This window comes from Lolium perenne, chromosome 1 (assembly GCF_019359855.2).
Source record: "Lolium perenne isolate Kyuss_39 chromosome 1, Kyuss_2.0, whole genome shotgun sequence".
NCBI lineage: Eukaryota > Viridiplantae > Streptophyta > Magnoliopsida > Poales > Poaceae > Lolium > Lolium perenne.
Window position 1 is genome coordinate 231,111,521 of NC_067244.2, and position 7,272 is coordinate 231,118,792.

A 7,272-nucleotide genomic window follows, 5' to 3' on the forward strand; every position below is an offset into this window, starting at 1 on the left:
ATCCTTCTCAATCGAGAGCCCCGGTGTTAGACACGTCGATAGAATAACCTCGCTGGAAACAGCTCGAACAGCGCCGGAAGATCTAGAAGTCAACGGGATGCTGGATGCGCAGCTTCGGCCGGATTCGGGAGGGATTCTTCATCGCCGGCGCTGGTAAAATACGGAGGCAGAGGCTGCCCCGCCCGTGCAGCCGCCGCCCCGACCTGCCTTCTCTCCGCGATTCGAGCGGAACGCGTGCGCTTGCTGGCCACCCACATGATTCAGCGACATCGGAGGAGACGGCCACGCTCGACGCGGGAGGAGGTCGCCCGCGCGGAGAGACCGAACGCGGACAGCGCCTCCGTGGACGCGCCGACGGCGAGCAGCAGGTGTTTGGCGGCGACCGCGTGTGCGGCGCCACCGGACGCCGTGAGGTGGAGCGTGGTCGTGTCCGTCCCTGAAGTCGGCCTGCGCTCGAGATGTGGGGCGGCGTCATGCCATGGACAGGCGGATCAAGGAGCGCCACGCCGTGGGAGACCAGGCCGCCTACGGCGATGGGGGAAGAGGAGAAGCGGCGGCTCTGGTCGCCGTCCTCGAGGTGCGACAACGAACAAGGAGGAGGCGAGGCGTCTGACTTCTGCCCCCGTGCCCAATCATCGATGGATTCCCGTCGCTGTATCATCGCTCCTCCAGCCGCAAGGACGGCGCGCTTGCCTCTCAGGTCGTGGACCCTGGCGGCTGCAGGTCGTGGACCCTGGTGGCCTCTCAGGCGGCGCGCCTGCCCTGGTGCCAAGCAACTGGCTTCGCCAGGCATCCTGGCGCCACCTGCCGCTGCAGCCTCCAGCCATAGGCCCGCACGGACCCAGATGGGCCGTGGAGGCCGAAGCCGTCGACCGCTGCAGCAAGGGCGACTCCGTACCGCGCAAGGCCGCTCGCCTCCGCCGTCATCAGCGCCGGGATGCGCACGTCGCCGGGAACCGCGGCACCTCACCGCCGACCCACGACGAACTCCACGTGCCGCCGCCGCCAGGAGCTCGCTACCAAAACGCTCACAGGAGAGGGCCCCGTCGCCGCCGTAGCGGCCAGAGGCGGGAGGCCGCCGCCGCCGCCATGGCTGAGCCGACGACGACGGTGGCCGGGAGGAGGCTTGGACGGAACTGCTGGGCCTGACCTCCGCCCCTGGTGGCGCAGAGCGGTGTGTGCGTCCGCTGAAAGGGGAAAGCAGATGCTAGGAGTGGGAGGTGATGCGGGGAAAGCAGGGAAGCAGGGGTTTCACGCCGTTGGTCGCCGTGAGCCAGCAATTGAATCTCAACGTTGATCCAACGGTGACTAGAGGGTGCGCACGTACTCCCCTGAACACCAAATCCACTCTCATGTTCATTAATGTAGTGCTTTTAAAATATCCTAATAAACTTTGTCCTATAAGTTAAAGACGATTAAAGATGCCTCTATGCATGTGATATATATATTTAGCATATATATAGGTGGTGGCTATATGATGTATTATTTTCTATACGATAGTATAAAGTCCATAAATTTATAAATATATTAATACTCAGATCAATTTGAACACACTAAATACATTGTATTTTATAAAAATTAACTATAGGTGATGCCCTCGCATTTGCGAGGGCCATCATGCTAGTTTTTTTAGAAAAGTCAAATCAAGTAAAGTTTGACCAAAATTTTAGAATAATCTATCAATAAATATGATATTTTCTAGATAGCACATGAAAATATATTTCATTATCTATCTAATAATATTAATTTTGTATTTGATATGTTAATGATTTTTTATAAAAACTTAGTCAAACTTAACATAGTTTGACTTTCTGAAATATAAGACTTAAGCCTTGGGATGGAGGTAGTATCGTCCATGCACAAAACATCAAGGTAGGTGAATCAATTGCAATTGCAAATTTAGAATCATGCATATATATGTAACTTTATTGCGTTTTTGGGGTCAGATTCATTATGCGTTTTTGTGATTTGTTATTTTATTTAAACTTATTATGAATAGAAAGCATAAGAAAAAAATGTTCTAGAAAGAGAAAAGGAGACACCAAATAATGCAGACCCACACCTACCACAACAACTATAATGTTCGCCCCGGTTATGTAGCGTGATTTTCAGGCTATCTTGTGTGCCTAACATCCCAGTAGATTGTATGTGTTGAGCAAAAAAATAGTCATGCATACACCTTCCCTGATGCAGTCAAGCAACAAATCCAATGTTGTGTTGATGGTACAACCCCCTTTCATCTGCGAGTGTTTCTGCATCTATAGAAAAGCCTCCTTTTTCTGGTTTTGAGCTAGGACAAAAAAGTATCTCCAACATTCTCAATAGTCCTTAGTGCTTGGACAAGCGGGAGCCATTTAAATTCCAATGACATATGATCCACCAATATAATGTGCTTTCAAATTTTAGGCAAAACCCATGAATATTTACACATGTGCATTTCATGCGATAGCACCTTCGAAAAACCCACAGAAGATCAGTAAAATATCACATGCCATTACATTCTGCACCTCAAATGAAGTGTTGTTCATCTAGCTGGAGGCACTCTTGTAGTTGCGCCACCACATCGGTTATTGTAGGCCGCTGAGTAGAATCTTGCGCGGTGCACTTGAGCGCAATATCTGCAACCTTCCAGACGCTATTGACATCGTAGTTACCTAACATGCGAGCATCTACCACTTCTTCGATGTTTCCCTTTGCAAGACGTTGCCGGACCCATTGGATGATATTGGTTGGCTGTGGGCATTGCAGTATGGGTTGTTGTCCCGTGATCAGCTCCAACAACACAACACCAAAGCTATACACATCACTCTTCACTGAGAGCTGCATGGCCACCGCATACCTACATGCATTTGTGTTTTATAGGTTAGTTTTTTTTTTTGAAAACGTGTTTTATAGGTTAGTTAGTGAGCTATAATCATCGGAACTGTCAACAAGGAAACTAGAGAAGATGGTAATAGGGTGGTAAAACATCATATACTCAGGGGCAATGTAGCCTTTTGTGCCAACTAATCTGGCAGTGGACACTTGGCTATCACCATCCCGACTGAAAGCCTTGAGCAATCCAAAGTCGGCGACCTTAGCCTCGAGATTTGCATTCAACAGGATGTTGGATGTCTTCACATCTCGATGCACGAAGGCGGGGCTGCATGACGTGTGCAAATACTCAAGCCCTGCACGCACATTCACATAACACCATTGTAGAAGATGTACATTAATTTCCACAGGAACTAGAAGATGTAAGGAACATGCCAAAGATGGAATCCAAGAACACCTCGTGCCGATTCCACTGCAATACGGATCCTCTGTCTCCAGGTTAATGATCTTGCGTTGTGATCTTTTCCTACAGAAAATCGTAGGGTTTTGTCAGTAACTCAGTATGATGAATTGCCCAAGATCTCAAATGATTCAGGCATCTCTGACGGGATTCACACGAACCTCTGAGTTTGTCTTCGAGGTTTCCTTCCGACATATGCTCGTACACAAGTGCCATGTACTCCCCGTCCTTGCAGTAACCGACCATGGACACAAGATTCTTGTGATGAATCTTTGTCAAGGTCTGCGCCTGAGCAAGAAGAAACGGGAATGTTACACATGTTGACTCCTCTAAAGTTACTTGCAAACTAGTGAGTAAGTATACTAGACTAGACGTTAATTACCTCTGTCAGGAACTCTCTCTCGCCTTGACCAGATGACTGAGATCGCAGCTTGACCGCCACCTGGGTGCCATCCGCCAAGAAGCCATCGTAGACGCAGCCGAAGCCTCCCCGCCCGAGCACTGTCTTGAAGTTGTTTGTTATGGCCTCCAACTCCCTGTACGTGAACCGGCGGTTGTCCAGCTGCAGCAAACCGTCGTCGCTGTTTCTTGAGCGCGACTGCGCGCCGCCCGCCTCGTTCTGTGGCTTCACACTGCCGGTTCCTGATCATTTATGACATGAGTAACCAGAAACTCCAAGTATTATCCATGCCATTTCTGCTTGCATTTTTTTCCGGCTGATGTGTTGACCCCTCTTCTCACCTTGCGTTTTTCTCTTTCTTAAAAGCAGTAGAACTACTAGTAGTCCTGTTACCACAACCGCAAGTATAGGAACAACAATGTACACGGCAAGCATAGACTTGCTCTTTTCTTTGGTGTGCTGGCAAGAGCTGCCCTTGATGCAGAGGTCTGCGTTTTTGCCGAACCTATGAAATAAGAATTGTTAAATTAATTTTGGTCAACTGTCAAGTATACTAGCAGTTAAACTGAGGACTAAAATGGGGATGGAGAATTGGAGATACAAGATTGGATAACCTGAGAGATAGGGAGCCATCTTGAATCCTTTTTATAAGCCCGGATGGGATGGACCCATTAAGCTGGTTACCAGTCAAATCTCTAAGGGAACAACATAGCGTTAATAAGTAGTATTCGATAAATCTATTTTGATCTGGCAGTTTTCTACTGTTTGGTATGTTTATCTAAAGTTTGGAGTAGAAGTTCAAATTTCAGGAAAAAGCTCTGGTTAACATTGAAATTATGCACCGATAATATTATTCGATCAAAGAAAACATTTGTTGATCGGGAATTAGAGATTGCTTACAGCACCACCAGGAAGGGTAGTTCGGAAAAAGAATTTGGAATTGATCCTGTAAAATTATTGTATGACAGGTCCCTGAATAAACAACAATATGATTTGTGAGCTAAATAACTAACAAAATTTGTTGTAAAAAATGGGTTTAGTTTTCCTACTTACAAATGTTTGATTTCTTTGAGGTTGGCGAAATAAGACGGTATACCTCCGCTCAAACCGCCGAATGACATATTTCTGCAGAAAGAGGGGATTAATGGTTTAGAGTTCAGACTTCCAAATTCATTGTAGGAGAAGCTGGATGATAGAAAAATGAACTCGGACTTACAGTCTTGTGATTCTGGGAGGCATAGAAATAGCATAGCTGCAGCTCAACCCATCCCACACAAAATTCTTGGGAGCGCACGGGTCACCTGCCCAGTTCTTCTTCACCTGATACTTAGCCTTTATCGCACTCATCGCCTCAACTGTTATTGTTTTTTCAGCAACGCACAAGATAGCGCACACCCGTATGTACCTTATCAGATCATGTGCATCCAACTGTATAAACCGAGATAAACAAATCCGACTTGTCAACTGTATAAAATTACCATCTTTGGAGTCCGTGGCGAGGTTGGCCGTGGAGACGACGGTGAAGACCTCGGCGGCGTTGATGATCGGCGGCAGTGTGGAGTTGGTGGTGGCATTGAGGCTGAAGTTGTATTGGCCGCTAGAAACCTGATGGGGCTCGCTGTTGAAGAAGATGTCGGAGATGAGGTACTTGGGCGTGTAGGGGGCTTTGCTCCAGAGCACGGTGTTGATGGTCATCTCAAACTGGCGCAGGGCATCCCCGGCCACGACCTCGAGCTCGGCAAAGAAGACGATGCCGATTAAGCCCGGTTCGGGGTAGGCGTGGTTCGGCACGGCGCTCCACGGCAGCTCGATGGTCGTGGACCCATTGCGCGGCGCGATGGCGGTCTGCATCACGGCGGAGGGCACGTGGAAACGGAGGTCTGCCGACCCCAGCACCTTCTCCGGCGTCGATATCTCCGTCCATGCCTCCGGGTCGCTCCACGGGATCCACACGCGGTCGTATGGATCCTCCGGGTAGCTGACCAGCAAGAGCTCACAAGAAATTTAGGCCAAATGTTTGATCAGAAGCTCACTAGAAGAAGTGTGTCATAGACTCATAGCATATACTTACCGGACCAGAGAGAGATCACTGACGCCGAAGTTGGTCCGTTCAACGAGGACCAGCGCCTGCGTCGCGTTGGCCTGCGCGTACAGCTTGTTCGTCACGGGCCGCAAGTCCAGGCCGGAGATGAAGGGCGTGCCGGAGCCGGTATCCACGAGGCAGACCTGCACATACTCGCCCGGGACGAATGCGATGACCTCGGCGATCTGCGCCGTGCCGGGTCTCGTGATGTTCACGGTCGTCCAGAAGTTGACGCCAAGGTGGAGGTCGAAGACGGGTAGCCGGCTGAGGCCGTCGTAATTGCCGTATATGAAGGTGGCGCGGACGAGGTACTTGGACCCGGCCGGCGCGGGGCCGGGGATGGTGTAGCAGCTCCGCCTCGCGCCGGGGAAGCTGCGGACGTTGAGGTAGCGCTTGGAGTAGGACGGGGTGATGTACTCGGCGGAGATGTTGTGGTTGGAACCGGCGTCGGTGAAGGCGCCGTCCGGGACGTACGGAAGCTTGGTGGCGGCGTCCACGTAGCCGCCCGCCTGCTCCGGCAGGCCGCAGTCGATGCTGACGAAGTGACGAAACCGGTGCTGTCGGGCACGGGCTGCTGGCCACGAACTCCATGTAGCACGCCGGCAAGTCCCAGCAGCAGAAGCCATCGCCGGGCTGCCATTGCCCCCGCCGGCTGCTTTGGTCGATGATCCATTGGGCTACGAACGCGCGCACATGCCGCGGCTCGGCAACTAGAAGTTATATACTACTACTCCTACTCTCCTAGTCGTAGCTAGTTTCGTAGGCTTGGGGTCGCGCGCCGGACGGCACTGAGCCGAAATGAAAACGAATCTTTAATCCTCCGGAAAATTAACAAGGCTGTGACCTCAACCCAATGGCAGCAAATCATTAGGCACGCAAGTCAGCCCATCGATCGATCCCATGGAGTGATCTGCACCATATACTCCCTCTATCTCTTAGCTTAGGCTCCTCACAGTTGAGAGTAACTTAGTCTAGTAACATATATCATGTTACTAGTCTAACTTACTATCTTCATAGTGGGTAGTAACTTAGATGTGGTTTCATGCAATGTATCATTAATTATGTTGTAGATTCGTATTGCTTTGAGATGTGTGATGTTATGGTAACATAGCTAGTTACCACCTCACTCTCTTTCTTCTTTTATTATCATGCCATATCACCAAAATATCTTGAAATGTGTGATGTTACCACCTATGTTACCTCCACTATGACAGTCTTAAGGCGTAAATCTTATAGCGAGTGGATTAAGGAGAGTAGCAAATCACACGTTTTTCCTGTGGTGCCCCTAGTTAATAGCACCTACTACCTCCGTTTCAAGGAATAAGGCGCACGCGTATTCCAAGACGAACTTTGACCATAAAAATTGAGCACCAAAATCTTGATTATATTGTATGTACATAGTATCGTTGGATTCGTATTGAAAAATACTTTTTAATGATACTAATTTTATACAAACAATCTTTATTTATTTGAAGTAATTCTTGGACGAACAAAAAGCTCGTAAAACGAGGGCGC

The 7,272-nt window shown here is 49.3% G+C and overlaps 1 pseudogene; it reads right to left on the reverse strand.

Moving 5' to 3' along the window:
* Positions 1-2,402: 2,402 nt before the first annotated feature.
* On the reverse strand, positions 2,403-6,397 carry LOC127326500 (senescence-induced receptor-like serine/threonine-protein kinase; annotated as a pseudogene).
* Positions 6,398-7,272: the final 875 nt, after the last annotated feature.